The sequence below is a fragment of the Pan paniscus genome, chromosome 22, assembly GCF_029289425.2.
Source record: "Pan paniscus chromosome 22, NHGRI_mPanPan1-v2.0_pri, whole genome shotgun sequence".
Lineage (NCBI taxonomy): Eukaryota > Metazoa > Chordata > Mammalia > Primates > Hominidae > Pan > Pan paniscus.
This window is the reverse complement of record NC_073271.2, coordinates 25925948-25946230: the sequence shown is the minus strand read 5'-3', so window position 1 is coordinate 25946230 and position 20283 is coordinate 25925948. Positions and strand designations below refer to the sequence as shown.

Below are 20283 nucleotides of genomic sequence, written 5' to 3'. Positions count from 1 at the left end.
AATCTTAGCATCTATCACTGCCTACCTTCCGGGGAGGAGTAGACAGCAGAGGGAAGAGAGATCAGCTTTGTATAATGGACAAATCAAAGATAAACCAGATAGAGCTAACGAAATGCATTCTACCTAAAATTAAACCCAATATTCTATAACTCTCTACTAATGTTACAGTGTCTACATTGTCTTCCTTTGTTCTGGTTTCTGACTTCTGTTCTCCCTCTCCACATCTTCCTTCCATTCTCTTTCTGATCATGTCTATGCATCTGTCAAGTTTATCTGCTGATAGTACAATCTATGATTCCAAAGACTTAAGAAGGATGTAAATAAATACTGCTGTGCCAGGCACTATATTCACCAGGTGTTTCATATAAATTAGTTTAACTGACCTTAACAACAACCTTGAAAACATAGCATTAGAAAATAAGGGAACTGGGCAGGGCGTGGTGTCTCACGCCTGTAATCCCAGCACTTTAGGAGGCCGAGGTGGGCGAATCACGAGATCAGGAGACTTGAGACCATCCTGGCTAACATGGTGAAACCCCGTCTCTACTAAAAATACAAAAAATTAGCCAGGCGTGGTGGCGGGCACCTGTAGTCCCAGCTACTAGGGAGGCTGAGGCAGGAGAATGGCGTGAACCTGGGAGGTGGAGCTTACAGTGAGCCGAGATTGTGTCACTGCACTCTGGTCTGGGGGACAGAGTGAGACTCAATCTCAAAAAAAAAAAAGAAAAAGAAAAGAAGGGAACTGAAGCTGTTTTCCAATTAAGAAGATTTCTGAAGGTCTCACAGAGGAGAGCTTCTGAAGCCAGAAACTTAATCGGGACTTACCTACCTCCTGTGCAGTGCTGGTGCTGAGTGACTCGCTTAGCTGAAACCCCTAAATTAGAGCTCCATGCTTTGTTTTGTTCTGTGTCCTGGTTGTTTCTCTGAGCTCCTTGTGCATCCAGAGACAGCAGATCAAAGGCATCCCTTTTGCTGCATCCTCGATAGCTCTGAGACAGGCCTGAAGAACCTGAAGAGAATGTTGGACTAGAAGAGGGTCCATTATCTCACTAAACGCACACTAATGACCTTAAAAGAGGCTTTGAGATTGTCCTTTCATAATTTTGCTCAGTGTTCTAGGACTATGTAAGCAAATACAGGCTTCTTTGACTGGAAGTAAATTAGTCTAATGATGTTTTGTGGCAATCCCTTCCAACAACGTCAAAATAATCTGTTTGTCATGACTTGACCTTATTTTGTTATAATCCCTGTGATATGGTTTGGCTGTGTGCCCACCCAAATCTCATCTTGAATTGCAACTCCCATAATTCCCATATGTTGGGGGAGGGACCCAATGGAGGTAATTGAATTTTGGGGGCAGGTCTTTCCCGTGCTGTTCTCATGATAGTAAGTCTCATAAGATCTGATGGTTTTATAAAGGGGAGTTCCTCTATACAAGCTCTCTTACCCACCACCATGGAAGACGTGACTTTGCTCCTCATTCACCTTCTGCCATGGTTGTGAGGGCTCCCCATCCATGTGGAACTGTGAGTCCATTAAACCTCTTTTCTTTATAAATTACCCAGTCTCGAGTACGTCTTTATTAACAGCGCGAGAACAGACTAACACACCCTGTGGCAGAGACTTGATGTTATTTCCCAAATCTTAGTTTCTTTTCCTCTTTGGCATGCAATGAGACTATATTTCACAGCTTTCCTTGCATTTAGGTGGGCATGGATGACTAAATTCTGGCCAATGGAATGTGGCTTCAGTAGCTGAAAGGTGGAAGATCTCTAACATGGAACATGCTACCCCTTCCCACCTTCATGACCTTCACTGTTCTCTGATTAGAGCAAAAGATAAATTTCTATTATCTCAAGCTAAGATCTGAGAAATACTTGTCATAGATAGCCTACGCTGTCTAATGCAATCTATTTCAAGAATATAAAGCAGCATCCCTCAACTGGGAGTAATTTTGCCAATTAGGGATATGGAAATGTCTGGACACACTTAAGATTACAACTGAGGAAGGGGTAGTATTGGCATTAATGGGTAGAGGCCAGGAATGTTGCTAAAAATTCAAAAACATAGGACAGTCTTCCACAGCATAAAATTTTTCAACCCAAAATACCATTAATGCAGAAGTTGAAAAACCCTGCTTAAAGTGAAGTCCTCTGGGGAAAAAAATGATTATCTGGTACACACTCGATAAGCTCTTGATTGACTGGCTTCTTTGAGAAAGAACTTAAAAAAATAATGCTATCCTCATGCCAACAATCTTTTAAGCAGGTATTTATTAGGAAAAAATTTAGTCGTAGAAGAAGTCACTGTTTGTGTTTCAAATTTTCTATATATAGGAAACTGTGCTAGTTAATTAAATTGGCAGATTTAGTAAAACAAACATCTTTTATTCACAGAAGTAGTGTAGTTTACTTAATTGATGCACTTAAATCTGGAGGTTGGCCATTATAATATTAGCACTATGTGAGAAATATGTATGCTGTTTACCAAAATAGTTAATCTGAGAAGTTGAAGGAAACCTTCTACCCTGATTTTGGAGCTCCTGCTTTGTCTGCAGGGATTTACCAATTAGAACAATGTATGTGATGGGAATTGAAATGAGGCCACCAACCCCTTTTAAATGTGATATTGGAACAGTCCCTGGTTGGGAAATATACATTTCAGTCACTGGTTCGCATTTCTTTTTTTTTTTAATTTTTTAATCTATTTTTATTTTTTATATTGAGATGGAGTCTCAATCTTGTTGCCCAGGCTGGAGTGCAATGGTGCGATCTCGGCTCACTGCAACCTCTGCCTCCCAGGTTCAAGCAAGTCTCCTGCCTCAGCCTCCCAAGTAGCTGGGATTACAGGCACCTGCCACCACACCTAGCTAATTTTTTGTATGTTTTTAGTAGAGATGGGGTTTCACCATGTTGGCCAGGCTGGTCTGCAATTCCTGACCTCAGACGATCCGCCCACCTCGGCCTCCCAAAGTGCTGGGATTACAGGCGTGAGCCACCGCGCCCGGCCACTGGTTTGTATTTCAAGTGGCAAACTAAAACGAACAAATATGATAGAATTTTCTCGTTTATTTTTTTTTTATTTTTTTAAACTGTTGTGTTTCATGTCTTTGCTAATCATTTCTAGTTTTTTTTTGGTTTTTTTTGTTTGTTTGTTTTTTGTTTTTAATAGTAAGGATTTCCTCTGTCTTGAATGCCAGGAAACAAGTTATTTCCATCCTGGTATTCACTGGATATTTGTAAGATCTTTATTCTTTTGTGGGGTCAGGGAGAGGATGGGCACCCAGGCGTGAACCTGAGAAATTTCTACTGGGTTTTTCTGGAGCTCCTCACTGTAACGTGGCATTGTCCCCAAGGCCAGCTCTTCTTCCATGTGATTTTGCTACTCACACACGCAGCAATTACCATGTGTCATTAGCTGACCGTGCTGGGCGCAGCATTATTATTGTCATTATTTTTTCTTTTTTGAGATGGAGTCTCGCTCTGTTGCCCAGGCTGGAGTGCAGTGGCACCATCTCGGCTCATTGCAAGCTCCGCCTCCCCGGTTCACGCCATTCTCCTGCCTCAGCCTCCCGAGTAGCTGGGACTACAGGCGCCCGCCACCACACCACACAAATTTTTTGTATTTTTAGTAGAGACGGGGTTTCACCGTGTTAGCCAGGTTGAACTCGATCTCCTGACCCCGTGATCCGCCCGCCTCGGCCTCCCAAAGTGCTGGGATTACAGGCGTGAGCCACCGCGCACGGCCCGTTTATTTTAAATATCACATCCTCGTAATAAAAATTTCCCTCAATGTTCTATGAGGCATCCACTTAAATAACTCAAAAATGTTTTTTGCATTCTTTAAGAGGTTTTTATAAGCCAGACAACCTTAATAACCATGGCCTCAATCACAGACAGTAAAAATACGCTTTGCATTTTTCTTCTAACCCTAATACCTAAGCCAGCTCCTGGTAAAATGTTATCCGAACCTTTTTACTCAATTCATGACAGGTTTTTGGGATATATTCTACTTTCCAGGCACTGAGTTAAATTCTGGAGACCAGAAGACCAAGACGTTGTCCCTACACTGACATTTTATCTAATAGTCCTGTTTTCAGATTCCTTGCCCTTAGCTCTTCCTATTTTTTGATTTCTCTCCTCCAGTTCTCATTCCATATCAGAGGGCTCCTGTGGATGCTCCATGCTCTACGGGATTGCACTCTTCCACCTGCCTCCCATCTCTCCATGTAAAGAGGCACCCAAAGGAGCTTCCACTCTATTGACTCTCTGGAGCCATGTTTTGCGGTGGCCGCTATGACTTTACCACATTCCAGGACGAGCAATTTAAACCTCATGCCTCAGATCCCCCACCTGGAATGTGAGAATGATAGTGGTATTCACCTGTTAGGGTTACCATGAAGATGAAATAAGTGAATGCCTGTTAGTTAACTATTAAGAACAGTGCCTGGCACATGATAAATGGTGTTCCATGTTGATGTTGATGCTGATGTTCTTATCCCTAAGTTCTCCCTTTCCCTTTTCAGCCAGGGCAATTAATCTGCCTTATGCCTGATTTCCTCAAGGCTAGGCTTTCTAAGTGTGGGATGATCATGCTTCAAATCAATGAATCCATATTAATATACTAACAGGAAAAGACTTGAGAACTTCCAGGCACACTTTCTTTCTCCTCTAGTTTAAAGGAGGTGACAGAAGACAAATATTTGTTTTTATCCACCACTACAATCTGATAGAAATATAGAATTTGTGTATTCAAATATGAACCCTCAAATTTGGATTATACAGAAAATAACATTTTAAGATTCTTACTTGTATTAGTCAGCATTCCATGAAAGAAACATATAACCGAGATAGATAGATAATAGCTAGCTAGGTAGCTAGCTAGATAGATTTAGATATATAGATAGAGTACAAAGAATTGGCCTACATGACTGTGGAGGCTAGATAAGTCTGAAATCGATAGGGCAGGCCATTAAAAAAGAGAGAATGGAGACTCCCAGGCTGAAGCTGATGCTGCAGTCCACAGGGAGAATTTCCTGTCCCCCAGGTTAAGCTCAGTTCTACCTTTACATCCTTTCAACTGGTTGAATCAGGCCCACCCAGATTATGGAAAATAATCTGCTTTACTGAAAGTGAACAGATTGCAGATGCTAACAAGGTCTACAAAATACCTTGCCAGCAACACCCAGGTTAGTGCTTAATTGAATGACTGGGCACTGTCGCCTGGTCAAGTTGACACATTGAAATGACAATCACACTCCTCTGTGTCAGATGTGTGCTTTTGTATTTATTCCTCACAGAAATCCCAGGGCGAGGATTACTCCCCATTTTGTAAGTGAGGAAATTATGTTTTCATGATCTGAAATACTGTGTAACTCAACTAAATAGTAGGAACCAGGATTTGAACACGTGATTATTTGGCTCTAAAACCTGTTTTACATGCATTTTCTATAGGAAGTTTAGTTTTTCCTTCCATATTCTTGATCTCCTGCTTGGGACCTCAGTCTTTGTAGGCATGACGCATATGTGTAAGCATCGATCTCCAAGTACATAAAGCCACCCACACATGAGTTATTTTGGACTTTCCTATTGTTATATTTATTTATTTTTCTGTTTAACTTCATTAGTATGGAAAAATCCAAGTTCACTAACTGCATTTGTTCCAGCTGTAATCTGTCTTCATTGCTGATTGGTATTTTACTATGCAGGAGAGGTTAGATTATTTTACTATGCAGAGTAATTTACACACAGAGTTGTCACCATATCAAAGCCAAGTTTCAAACACCCAAGACTGGTCCGCATACTGCAGTTTTGGTAATGAGTGTGCCTGCCTAGTAAAGGGTACCTAACTTTGAAGGATTTTTCTCCTTAAGAAAAAGGATCCCAATACCTCTTACTGGTTCATAGAGATTTCCGTATGTTCAGATCCAGGTAGTTTTGCTCAACGTACATATGATCTACATAACTATATATTATATATATATTATACAAGGGCACAGAACATCCAATAATCCAATTGCACATACCATTACCTCTTCTGAGGCACACAGACTTTTCCCTTAGATCTTCATACTGTTTACCTAAAAATATTTCATACACCTGTACATGAAATCAAAGACTGCTTTCTTTAATAAAGTAAAGGGATGATTTTAAAGGTAACTTTTAAAAATAGCCTGCCAGTATCTGCTTTTATACTCTAGAACAGAGTGAGTGATTTGTTTTCTGTTTCTTGTTCCCATTTCTCTTTCTTGCCCTAAAGGGAGTTGGTAAAATTTTCTGTGGTTTCACAGGGACAATTTTATGGTAGCTAACAGTAATATGAAGCCCATCTATGCCAGAGGGCTTTGCTACACTGGCCCCATCTGCGGAGAGTCCAACATTGATTCTGTCACAGGCTTCTGTCTTGAGCATCCAATTTGCCTCTAAGATATTTCAGCGTGTGGAGAGTTAAGATGTTTTCTTGACAGGCAGCCAAGGAAGCCAAGTATGTGATTCATTTTCCTAGAGAGAAAAAGAAAATCTTCCCATTAATTACCTCTCACCTATTTGTACAATGCAGATGAAGGGTTTGTTTCTCAATCAAATTATATTTTATTATACATGAAGAAGAGACTATCCTTTGTTTCATTGCACTAGATAATTTATTTTATAAAATTGTTATTAACTATTAATAATTGTTATTACACAGTGGGCCAATATTCTTTCCCACTAAACATGGATGAAGTAAGACAGCTTGCAAACTCAAAACACACACACACGCATGCACTCACCAGAAAAAGAGCTCTTGCCTCTGGCATGATATCATCTGACAAGAGCATAGGGTGCTGTGCATATTATTTTTCAGGTTCTCCAAATAGGAACTAGAGCAGCCTGTCATATCAAATCTGAACTTGTCCAGCATTTCTAAGCAGAGTCCTCCACTCCCACCTTCTCCAATCATTTAAGAAATCTCCTTTCCTGGTACCGTTCAATAACAGATGCATTACTTACATATACTTTTTATTTTTTTGGAGGCAGGGCCTCACTCTGTCATCCAAAGTTGGAGTGCAGTGGCACGATCCTAGTTCACTGTAGCCTTAAACTCCTGGGCTCAAGGAATCTTCCTGCCTCGGCCTCCCAAGAAGTTGGCACTACAGGCACATGCCACCACACTCACTAATTTTTTATTTTTTTAATTTTTTTGTGTAGAGATATGAGTCTCACTATGTTACTCAGGCTGGTCTCAAACTCCTGGCCTCCAGTGATCCTCCCACCTCGGCCTCTCAAAGTGTTGATACTACAGGTGTGAGCCACTGTGCCTGGCCATATTTTTTCTTTGAATTTACTTTGTACAATATTGTTAAGCTCCTTTTTCTGGCCATTTGGTCTCATCCAAGAAATAGTAAGCTTCTTGCAAAGAAGAAGCAGACATTCTCTTTTGAGTATTTTCACACATCCTTCATGCTCACAGCAGATAATCAAAGAATACAATTTTTTGTAAGACCTCAACAAAATTAAGTTCCTTGTTCTTATAGTTAAATTAGGGGGAAGTGACTGAACAGGAAAGCTACTGTTAAGGATATCATTCCTGGACCAAGTGCTTAGACACATACTAATGAAAGCAAGTCCCAGCCCATTCTAGCTCTGACCTTATCTCATGGAAGTTACCAAATCACTATCTACAGAAACGTTAAAAGTCCAAGGAGATCAAAAGTATATAAGAGCTGTTTCAGAAAAACCAGCATCTTCTTGAACCAGAGGGAAACTTTGGAGACATCATGAATTTCTCAGAAGAGCCCTAGCTCTAGAGACTATTATCTCTTGCCAGTACTAAAAAGGCTTAGCATTTTAATTCAGATTTCCTATACGGAGACAACATATGCTAACCATATTTGGAAGCAATTAGAATGGTGACACCCACTGCCATGCGCACATGTCCTCATTAACTTTGTGAATGTGTTACAGGCAGGTAGGAAAGACAGCTAGCGTCTCGAAAGAAAACCCCCGTAAGTGGAATTGTAATGGCAAATAATGGGAACAACCATAATGCAAATGTACATTAGAAGGTCATTAACAAACTGGTCAGATTACTTGCAACCTATGTAAAAATCAGATGCACCAGTACCCACCAGGACATGTGCAGATTCCCTCCCATTGTAGTAAAAACCATCTTGAGTGTAACAGATTGACTGGGTGTGTCAGGCTGAGAGGCATTAGCAGAGCTGCTGTGTGCATGGAAGAAATAAAGAAGGACTTATGGAGCATGCAATTGCAAGTTCTCCCTGGGCCCAGGACTACATCATTAAGAGATGGCTCCATAATAACATACGCTCACTCCCCATTCCCATCCACAGAAATAAAGTCATTGTAAACCTTTAGCAGCAAGAGCAACCTCGAAGGGGAAAAGTGGACCAAGAGGCAGCTAAAGGAAGGTGATCTGGAAAAAAGGTCCAGTGCCACCATTATTAGCAGATGAAAGGGAGGTAAGCTAAGGACAGAAATGTGCAAAAGGCTGCAGTAGGGGTGGTGTGAGGCAGCTTTCTTGCCAACTAATCTTATTTAAAACCTATCTATCTTATTTGATATATCTTATTAGGTATATCAAATAAGATATATCAAATATAATCAAATGTTGTATCTGTCAGGCCTCTGAGCCCAAGCTAAGCCATCATATCCCCTGTGACCTGCACGTATACATCCAGATGGCCTGAAGTAACTGAAGAATCACAAAAGAAGTGAAAATGGCTGGTCCATGCCTTAGCTGATGACATTACCTTGTGAAATTCCTTCTCCTGGCTCATCCTGGCTCAAAAGGTCCCCCACTGAGCACCTTGTGACCCCTGTCCCTGCCTGCCAGCGAACAACCCCCTTTGACTGTAATTTTCCACTATCCACCCAAATCTTATAAAACGGCCCCACCCCTATCTCCCTTCGCCGACTCTCTTTTCGGACTCAGTCTGCCTGCACCCAGGTGATTAAAAAGCTTTATTGCTCACACAAAGCCTGTTTGGTGGTCTCTTCACACGGACGAGAGTGAAAATAGCAAACCTATCTTATTAGATACATCAATTTGATATCTAATAATATATCAAACCTCTCTTATTTGATATATCAGTATCACATGTTTTCTTTTTTCTTCTGAGAATCTATAAGAGAGCCTGACTCTTCAACAGTCTCCAAATTTTGCTTCTCTCATTCTTCTCTCTCCTTCTCTCCTCTATTGACCCTCATCAGAAAATCAAGGAGAGATTGGACCATACTGCTTGGCGTCCTACCTTTACAAGAAAATCTGCCTCAGCAATCAGTAGTTCAAGACAAATGTGGTGCCACATTTTGTCTATACACCCCTGCTAGGTCCCCAAATGTCAGCGTGATTCTGAGTCTCAAATCTTTGTAGTTCCAGGTAAAATTGCTACATCTTTTCTCCCTACCAGATGCCTCCTGTCGTCACTGTTGACCCAGAGCTCTGGCTCAGGGTGATGTTTCTACCCTGTGGTTGGCTTGTCTTTCCTTTAGAATGCATCCAGAGTTGGAGTTGGCAAATGTAGAGTAGGTACATATTCAGAAAGAAAGCAAGACAGCAAGGAAGGAAGGAAGGAATAAAGGAATGAGGAAGGGAGGGAGGGAGGAAGAGAAGGAAGGGAGGGAGAGAAGGAAGGGAGAGAAGGAACTAAAAATAGGGTGACTAGTTTAGGTATGATTGTACATATTTTAATTGCCGCAAAAAGATGCTTCCCTCTCCCCAATCAATTCTTCTACCCTGATTCCTCATTGTATACGAAATGCCATCATTAAAAAAATAGTTTGTTGGTTCTTATCCCTACAACTAATACTACTAATACTCTTCTATAACAACTACTACTAATATTCATGAAATATATAAATAAATAAAAATAAATAGTAAAAATAATAAAGACTTCACAATTTAGATTATGTACTTTTGATATTAAATAGAAATTTACACTTTTCATAAACAGACTGTCTTTTTAACTTCATTGCAATATGCGGACTAGGTTTTATTATACAGATAAGAAATTGAGACTCAGAGGAGTTAAATAATTTAATGAAATTCACACAGATAATAAATTTTATAGTTGAAATATATAAGCAGTTCTTCTGACTTTAAAATATGATCCTTCCCACCCCCATATATCAAGTTGCATGTTTTTGCTTGCTGCCTTTTAAAAAGTAGAAATAATCCTCGGTCAAATGCTGCACATGAATTCACATTAAAGTGTCTGCACTCTCCTGCTGATAAAGACCCAAATATGGCAGAAATGGTACAGAAGAGGAGGCAGCTTGGGATTTGGCAGTCTTGTGAAGATTCAGCCATGGCTATAAACAAGGGTATGTGGAATCCAATGGGAGCCTTCTTAACTACCACATCCCAAAGAAGTTACAGAGAGCTCAAGCCCTTCAGCCCATTTCACAGATGGAGATGCTGAGGCCAAGGCTATTAGACACGTCCACTATGCTACGTTAGATCGGTGACAAAGCTGATTCTCCTGACTTCCAGTCTAGTGAGCTTTCTATCATCCAGTCCTGTCCCTATGTGATCAGCTGCATAAATTCTGAGTAAAACAACTGACTATATTGTTCAATATCCACTATAACATGCAACTTGCTCATCAGAAAGTTAAGGCTAACTTTTTCCCCAACAGGAAAGTCAGAAACAAATCATTTTTAGTAATAATGAAGCTCTGTTAGAAGTACCACTCACCTTAAAAATATGTTTAGGAATTATTAATATACTGTCAGCATTCTGATTTTCCTGGCTTTCTGAAGCTAAGATGTTGCAGGAGAGCCTTCGTGGCTTTGATCACAGGCAATCAAAGAGGACTTTGTGTAGCTTCCAGGGACACGCTGTTGCTGGAAAAGTCGGAGCTCTGCTATGCAAAAGAAACTGCTACAGAAACCCCCTTCATTCTTAACTCCAGATCGAATTAGGATCAGAAGGCTCTTGTTCGCTGCCCAGGAGTCTGTGGTTTTAATTTTCTTATCTGCATTTTTCTTTCCTGCCCGTTCCAGGTAGCTGTCACAAAAAGTATGAAAAGGGTGTTAATTTGTTGATCGTTCTTTGCTGCTTCTCACTTTCATGTTTACAGCAAGGAGAAGAGCAATTGTTTCTACCAGTTGCTTTAGTGTTTTGAGTTCTCATGTGTGTAATAACTATCTTGGTAGGCCCAGAACACACAATCTCATCCAATTTTGAAATTTGGATTTTATGCCAGATGGATTATTTTAGTACGGATTACAAATGCTTATACTATTCTGACTAGCAAAGTTTGGGTCATGAAAATCATTAAATGTAAAACATTGCACAGAGTTGCCCAAATTGTCATGTCTCTGGCCAAATTTGTGGAAATAAAAGGAGCCATGCATTTGGGTTATTTCTACAGTTTGGAAACTTTGGCTCTTATCTTCCCTTAAGCTACTCAGGAAATTTCCAGACCTAAAATCTGAGAGGAATGGTTCAGACAGACAAACGTGGTCCAGAATGGAGACTTACCTGATGCCAAGGATGGCAGGACCCGTTGGTGTCCACTTCACCCCTGTGATCCTACCTCTTGAGAGGCTTTACTGATGACCTTGGCTTTCCTCTTTGATGAACCTTTTGGTGGCTGAGCCTCTTGAAACTGACTTGGACAAGCTTGGACAAACAACCTTCTTTTGAATCAACAGAGTGTAACTGAAATACCGTTGGAAAATTCAAACAATACTCTGATTAATGCCAGGGAGAAACAATACGTAAATAAACTCAAGAACTTAAATGAATACTTAAGAAACATACACCTTGCTTTCACAGTGTTAGCTGGAACTCAGGAAAGGGGTGTTGGAAAAAGTGGAGGTGGCATGTCTCTTTTATTTTATTGTTTAAGATGAAAGGGGATTAAACATGTTTAAATTCTAAGGGAGAAAAAGTTTGCTGTAAATTGTGACTTTAAAAAGACTGACATTAAATCACAGAATATTTCTTCAGTGGGCTACTGAAATTTATGTCTGTAATCACTACTCATGCTTTCTATTCTTTTTTCTTTGAGACGGAGCCATGCTCTGTCGCCAGGCTGGAGTGCAGTGGTGCAATCTCTGCTCACTGCCAGCTCTGCCTCCCAGGTTCAAGCGATTCTCCTGCCTCAGCCTCCCGAGTAGCTGGAACTACAGGCATGTGCCACCACGCCCAGCTAATTTTTGTATTTTTAGTAGAGACAGGGTTTCACCATATTGGCCAGGATGGTCTCAATCTCCTGACCTCGTGATTCACCTGCCTCAGCCTACCAAAGTGCTGGGATTATAGGTGTGAGCCACCCCGCCTGGCCCATGCTTTCTATTCTTTCTTCAACAAACTGATACTATCTTTCTTCAACCAACTGATACTTTCTGCCTTCACCTCTTCTCAGGGTCTGCCTTGTTTACCTTAACCCCTACAGGAAGCCAGATCACAATTGGAGATTTCCTTCCTGATCATGTAAAGAGAACACAACAAGGATTTGGGAGATTAATCTGATGTGTAAGAGCTAGACACATCCTACTCAAAAGGATGCTCTTACTCCCTAGCCAGGACCATGCATAAATGGCATGCCCATATTGCTCTGAGACTTTCTTTTCCCTTATCTTCCCATAGCTGTGCAGACATCAGTTGAGACTATATTCTTTCTTAGTACTCTAATACATTCAGGCGGGTTACAATCAAGTCTTGCAGTCCTGGGAGCTCTTTTGTCTATTTAAGGTAACTGTGATTCTCTACTTTTATTTATTATTTGTTTGGCTCATAGTTTAGCTCTCAGGGAACAATTTTATTTTCATTATTCCTAAGTTCTTGGGAGACACCTTATGGTATCCAACAAAGACTAACAACAGCATGCAGCAGTGCAAATTCACTCTAAGTAAACCGATGAAAAATAGACCTTTAATCTGATTGAGGTGTAGAAAATGGCTACCTAAAAGTGATACTTTTTCCTTTTGATTATTTTGTATGGCAGTACCTTGAAGTAGGGAAAAAATGTTTTCTTTTTCTCTGTGTGTAAAAATCACCAAAAGTTACTTTGAACATCAAAATAACACCACTGTAAATTGCTTTTCTGGTTGTTCCCTTCAATTGGCAATTCTCTGGTTTATATTTGTGTGTCATCTCTTTTAATGTCCTCTCTAAACCTGTTGCTCAATGATTCATTAAAATTGATAACACCCTACTTCAGATCAGCCAAGTCCTTTCACTTGAACTTTTTCTCATAGTCACTTTACAATTACAATCATTGAGTAAAATCTTAACTCTCTTGAGTGAACATTTATGATTTTCTGAATTAGCCGGAACTATATCAATACATGTGTTAGTGTGCACATGTGTGTAGACAGAGAAAATGAGAGAGAAAGAAACAGGGAGACCACTGAAGGAAGGTTATCCTCTGTATTTTATTCCCACAGTTCTTTGTTCAAATTGTGATTAAATCACTTATCAGATCATGCAATGATGTCACTATCTGTATTTGTTCTTGCCCTTACACTGTTTTATCCAGCTTTGTGTTTCAAGGGCTTGGCACATAGGCAGAAATTTCAAAGGTGTTTAACAAATGTTTGATAAAGTAATTAATTTCAAATCAGGGCCCAAGTGTGGTACCCAATCCATGTTCTAGTATAGAGAGATGTTAAAATTAACCATGCAACCTAACATAACAGTCAGCACACAGAAGTGCAAAATAGTTCCAAGAATAATTGTGCTATGTGTAGCTCTTCTCTTTTCTCGATTTTTTTTTTTTTTTTTTTTGAAACGGAGTCCCGCTCTGTCACCCAGGCTGGAGTGCAGTGGCGCAATCTTGGCTCACTCCAAGCTCCACCTCCCAGGTTCATGCCATTCTCCTGCCTCAGCCTCCCGAGTAGCTGGGACTACAGGCGCCCGCCACCACACCTGGCTAATTTTTTTGTATTTTTAGTAGAGAAGGGGTTTCACTGTGTTAGCCAGGATGGTCTCGATCTCCTGACCTCGTGATCCCCCCGCCTTGGCCTCCCAAAGTGCTGGGATTACAGGCATGAGCCACCATGCCCGGACTCTCTTTTCTCAATTCTAAGAAATACAAAGTTTGAAAATGTTGCTTTGATTGGCTAATTTACCATACAATATTTTGTGTTTCATGGACCCACTTTTCATTTCATCACTGTCAAGGACGCACAAAATACCAGATTCAGACTAAATGCCAGGAATTAAAGTCAGAACAAGATTGAAATGAAAATAATAATAATAATTGGTAAGTAACCAGGCAGTATGACATAAGTATTCATTGAGGGTATCAGAGGCCCTGGATTTTAACCCTGTACTCTTTCTACCTGTGGGATCTAAGTCAAGTGTATTAGTTGTCTATTGCTAGCAATCTATTGCTAAGTTATCTATCAGTTACCCAAAGTTATCTGCCTTTTCTCTAAAATGCAGCAGCTTAATACAACACAAATTTATTATCTCACAGTTTCTGAGTGAGGAATCTGGGCATAGCTTAACTGAGCCCTCTTTCTTGAGGTCTCTCACAAAGCTACAATCATACACAAGAGTAATGTCTCATCTGCAGTTTCAACAGCAGAGGCATCTACTTCTGAGTTTACTCGTGCAGTTGTTGACAGTATTCAAGTCTTGAGGATTGTTGGACTGAGGATCTCGGTTGCAGTTAGCCAGAGGGCACCCCAGTCCCTTGCCATATGAGCCTTTCCAACATACTCTCTTGTTTTATCAAAGGGTACAAGCTCAGAAAGCATTAGAGAGACTCTGCCACCAAGATACATGTCACAGTCCTCTATAATCAAATCACAGAAGTGACATTTAACCACTTTCTCTGTATTCTGTTGTCTAGGAGAAAGTTACTAGTCCCACTTTCAAGGGAAGGGGACTACACAAGACTGTGAATGCCAGAAGGTGGGGATCATTGGAGGCCACCCTAAAGACTGCCCGTCACAACAAGTGACTACGTTTCTCTAAGCCGACTTTCCTCTTCTGTAAAATACAGGTCAAAATGTCTCCTACCTCATAGGATTGATGTGGAAATCAAATAGTACATTTAAGCCCTGAGCATATAGTGAGTGCTCAGTAAATGTTAGTCATCATTAGGTAATTACAACACACCACAAAATGTCCTATCCTGTCCTTATCCCAAGGACTATAGGAGTACATGGAAAGAACAGATAACAAGATCTTGAAAAATATAGACCAAATTTTCAGAACAAGTGAAGTCTATCCTGAGACCTGAATGAAGGAGAGCTGTAATCAGATGAAGAATAAGAAGCAAGACAATAGAATTCCAGGGAGGAAAAAAAAAAAAAACCTAGCTGAGAGAGAGCAGTAGTGCCAGCTAGCTTGACAACTAGAAGGACTTCTTGCCCCCTCTCCTCAGAATGTCTGTTTTGAAAAGTGGAACAAAGACAGAAGTGATGTCGGAGGTGTGCAAATGTGCATATGCACGCGTCAACTCCACCACAAGGACACATGGTACACAGGACTCCACCTGATGGAAGTTGGTTGGCCTTTAATAAATACAGAAATCTCTAGAGAGTGGGAAAGAGAAGGATGAAAGTGGGAAAAGGAGTCAGAATTGTCATCTCTAGATGAAAAAGTTTTCTAAGTTTCCAGGGATGCCTCCTCTGGGAGTGAGATGCCACCTGGCTCCGAGCTCCTCTCAACCAGTAGGACCCTGGACCAGGAAGAGGCAGACCCCCAGAAGAACTCCCTTGGCTCATCCATCCTCAAGAATTTTATTTTTATAACTTATAACTTATGTGCACGAATTTCTATTTTTTTAACTTCTATTTTAAGTTCAGGGGTACAAGTGCAGGTTGATTACATAGGTAAACTCGTGTCATGGGGGTTTGTTGTACAGATTATTTCATCACCCAGGTGGTAAGCCTAGTACCCATTAGTTATTCTTCTTGATCTTCTCCCTTCTACCACCCTCTGTCCAGTGAAAGGTCCCAGTGTGTGTCATTCCTCAAGATTTTATGACACTGTTTAAATTTCCCAATTCTAACACTGGCCAAATTTGATATTAGCCTGAAATTCATTTCATAGCTTCCATATTTTGAGGTAATTATATTAATTTTCACTTGATTTATGTTTTCCTTTGAATCACTGATACATTTAGATTGCTCAAAATAAAACAAAATATTATTTCTTTTTTATATATATATTTTTCTGAGATGGAGTCTCACTCTATCACCCACGCTAGAGTGCAGTGGCTCCATCTCAGCTCACTGCAACATTTGCCTCCCGGGTTCAAGCGATTCTCCTACCTCAGCCTCCAGAGTAGCTAGGACTACAGGTGCATGCTACCACGCCCAGCTAATTTTGTATTTTTAGTACAGACGGAGTTTCACTATGTTGGCCAGGCTAGTCTCGAACTCCTAACCTCAGGTGATCCACCTGCCTAGGCCTCCCAAAGTGCTGGGATTACAGGAGTGAGCCACTGTGCCCAGCCTAAATATTATTTTAAAGTACACGCTGAAGAGCCACTTTCCCACTCCCATGTCTGTCCACCCTCTTCCAAAGCATAAATGGTAACCACTTTAACTTCTCTCCAACTTTTTTCTTTGATTTTCTCCCAACATTTTATTTTGAAATTTTTTAAAGCATGAGAAAAGTTGCAAGAATTCTATAAACACCCATATGCCCTTCAGTGAGCCATCACTTGACACCATTCTGCCACATTTGCTTCATCTCTCTCTGTATGTATACATTTACATGTATTTATTTGGGAGTTAGGTACAGAAATTCTGATACTTTACCCCTATGATTGAAGCCTCCTAAAGAAACATGCAGAAATATCTAAGAACACCTTGAAAAAAAAAAAGAAGTGAGGAAGGGACTAGCCCCATCCAGCGTGAAACCATCCTGTAAAGGCTCTATAATTAAAACAGTGATACTAGAGCATACCTAGACAGACATACCAGAGAAACAGCATAGAATACGCAGAAACAGACTCAAGCCTGTTTGTGGAAATTTAGAAGCAATTAAGGTGCCATCTCAAAGCAATGAGAAAAAAATGTTCTTTTTAATAAATGATGTGGAGGAAACTGGATAGCTATTTGGAAAAATGTAACCTCAGATTCACTATGTTCATAAAATACACTCCAAATGTGCAAAACATGAAACCATACAAGTACTAGAAGAAACCGTGAGTAAATTTCTTTAGAATCTAAGTTTAAGAAAATCCAGGTACAATTTCAAAAACTGATAAATTTGACTGTATACATGATTTTAAAACATCACATGGCAAAAAATAAAATGTGTACAAGAAATTCATCCATGAAACCACTTTTAGTCCATATGTTTACTGAACCACGCAGTGAGGTTTATTATTCAGCATTGATTAATGTTCCGTGAGTTCAGACGGAGCTAGGCTCTTTTCTCTGAGATTGCCTTTAAAGATGGGTTGAGCGACTCAGTAATATACAGTGTTGTTCTAGGTCCAGGAAATGGATGTTGTACTTGAAGGATCTGCTCACTTTGTCTCCAATCCAAGTATTTAACATCCTTCTATGTTTGTGTGGTTCTCTCTCTTTCTACTTAATTTTGCATTTAATGTATTTCTAATAAAAACATGAGACTCAATTAAAGACACTCAGTTTGAGTTTGGAAGCATCAGAAGACAGAAATGCTTTTTTTTCTGATTCCTTTTGAACAACAGAAATAAATTGAACTCAATCATGTTTGCATGAATGATTCTATTTTTGTTTAAGGAAATCTTGCATCCAAAGACTTTGCAGAATTAGATAAATTTCTTGTCAGTTTTGCAACTAATTTATTTTTATTTGAAGGCATATGGTTAAGAGTCTTTCCTTGACAAAATACCATGAAATTAATTTTGATGTATCACTGTAAATGAGGCCATTGTACCTTCTCCATGATTAAATATTCACAAACATCACCCAGAGCTTTCAAAAGGACTCTGTTTCCTTCTCATGGCAAAGGCCTGGCAAGTAACAACAGTCCATTTCCTAGTGATGGGTAAATGCAAGAAAATATGTAAAGATCCAAGAATTTGTCAAATGAAACAACGGCAATCAATTTTCTACCACTCGACCTGTGGAAACATGTAAAGTCCCCAATGAGATTTTACACTATAAACATAACTGTTGGATAACTTAAAATATGACAGTTTAATAAAAATGGTCATGTTCCAACAGATCATTCAACCAGCAAGCTCTGAAACCTTCTATATATAAATTCATATATCAAGATGTATCCTTCAAGAAATATGTGTCTTCTAGTAGGAATGTAGGCTGTTGAAATTTAAATAAGTTATTTTTTATCAATATGATTTTGAAATGGTTCTAGAATTCCAAAGGTAGAAATAGGAAAGTCTGTTTTCTTTATTGCAATTTTTAAAAATATGCTTCTTGGCTGATAAGATACTAAATAGCAGCTACATTCACAATGATTTCAGAAATGCCCCCCACCATCACCCACTTTTACTCACAGTTTGTTCCCTTTTAAAATGTGATGATTGCTGTTTTGCAGTGACAAAAAAAATGTATTGATGTTCTAATAAAAAAAACATAAATTAACCTGTCAATGATTGAACATCATTAAAAGAGCTGATCAATATAATAAAAATCAGGTCTCCAGTTTCAAGTCATGGCCTGAGAGAGCCATTTAATGTCTTAGGAACTCAATTGCCTAAATTGTGCAGAGCAAAGTTTTAAAAGGTTGCAAATTGTCTTAAGGGCAAGAAAAGCACCAGAAAGGATAGTTTAGAGGAACATTGAGTAAGCCTTCCAAGAAGGCCCTGGCAAAGGGGCAATGGAAGAGACTGGGATTAACCAGGTGTCAGGATTGAGTACACATCGCCATGGTAGTACAGAAAGGCTTTCTGAGAGAAATAAGAGCAGTAATGTGTTTAAGGGAGTTGGTTTCTACATCTTCAGCTTCCGTAGTCATCTTGCCTAAAATCTATCTTCTTGAGAAAGTAGAATATTTCAGCTATCTACTTGGTGAATTGCCCTTCCCTCCCTTAGCAAAGAAAAGGCCAACCTCTCAACCCCCGGAGTCGTCTGCAGTGCCTTGTCACGGGTATAATGACTCCCCTGTGATTGATAACCATGGTTCCCATGTAATAAATCTTTTAGCAGATTGAGCACTTTCAAATATTTTCCTATCAAACATTAAGGGAGTAACTAATTGAATTGGCTAATAGATTGTTAAAGATACTCTTTGATGACAGTTTGCTGTTTGATTTTGGCATGTGGCACTGAAGAGGTTCAAAGACATTGCTCTGGCAGAAGTCTCTCCATTCCCACCTCCTTATTTCTCTGAACAAGATTTCTGAGCTGCCTCATGGGGTGGTTGTGAGGATTTCAGTTAATTAACAGGCCAGGCGCGATGGCTCACGCCTGAAATCCCAGCACTTTGGGAGACCGAGGCAGGCAGATCACGAGGTCAGGAGATTGAGACCATCCTGTCCACCATGGTGAAACCCCATCTCCACTAAAAATACAAAAATTAGTTGGGTGTGGTGGCATGTACCTGTAGTCCCAACTACTCGGGAGGCTGAGGCAGAAGAATCGTTTGAACCCTGGAGGCAGAGGTTGCAGTCAGCCGAGATTGTGCCACTGCACTCCAGCCTGGTGACAGAGGGAGACTCTGTCTCAAAAAAAAAAAAGAAAGAAAAGGAAAATAAGGGCAGCATGAGGAGCAGTGGCTGCCATGTGATAAGGACCATGTGGGGGATTGATGCTATTATTACTCATACTATCGTTGGTTTATGTTGCTTGATGAATCGTGTACTAATAAAAAATGTAATAGTCACTTAATCCAGAAGAAGTTTTTTCAATTGAAATCATTTTGGTCACAGAAAACTAAAATTAATGCATATTATAAACAGTGTGTTTGTGTATGTGTGTGCATGTGCATGTGTGTTGCAAAACATATGACAGTTATCTATAAAACATCTCCAAATCATAAAAACATTTTATGGTAAAATTATGGTGGAAGAAGTTCAAAGAGAAAGGTGATAATATAAAAAGAGTGAAAAACAACTTAGTGTGTATTTTTAAATGGATGTTGGTGGAAATCAAATCACATTGGCGTTTATATTCTACTGCATATTTTAATTGAGTAAAATAATTACTTTTAAATGCCAATATTTTGAGGATGTTGGAAATTATGTATTTGGCAGTATTTAAAATCACTATAAAATTTGTTTAAGTATTGTTCAAAATTACTTCTTTGGGGAGAAAAGAACAAAAATGTCTGAAGACCTCTGCTTTGTTCCATATAAAATGAATGCACGATGTTCCTTTACTCTTCCTAATCTTCATACTACTGTCAGAATAA

General features: G+C 39.7%; 2 protein-coding genes across 12 annotated transcripts in view; one reads left to right on the top strand and one right to left on the bottom strand.

Moving 5' to 3' along the window:
• Positions 1–20283, top strand: part of GRIK1 (glutamate ionotropic receptor kainate type subunit 1) — a 380508-nt gene that overhangs the window by 161614 nt on the left and 198611 nt on the right. The gene's annotated exons all lie outside the window — the stretch shown is intronic.
• The window catches only part of BACH1 (BTB domain and CNC homolog 1), a 456481-nt gene continuing 437236 nt past the window's right edge, over positions 1039–20283 (bottom strand). The window contains exons 6-8 of the transcript XR_010111114.1: positions 11488–11667; positions 10699–11010; positions 1039–6500 (exon numbers count right to left, since the gene is read on the bottom strand). The gene's annotated coding sequence lies outside the window, so the exon portion shown is untranslated. The remainder of the gene's footprint in view (positions 6501–10698; positions 11011–11487; positions 11668–20283) is intronic.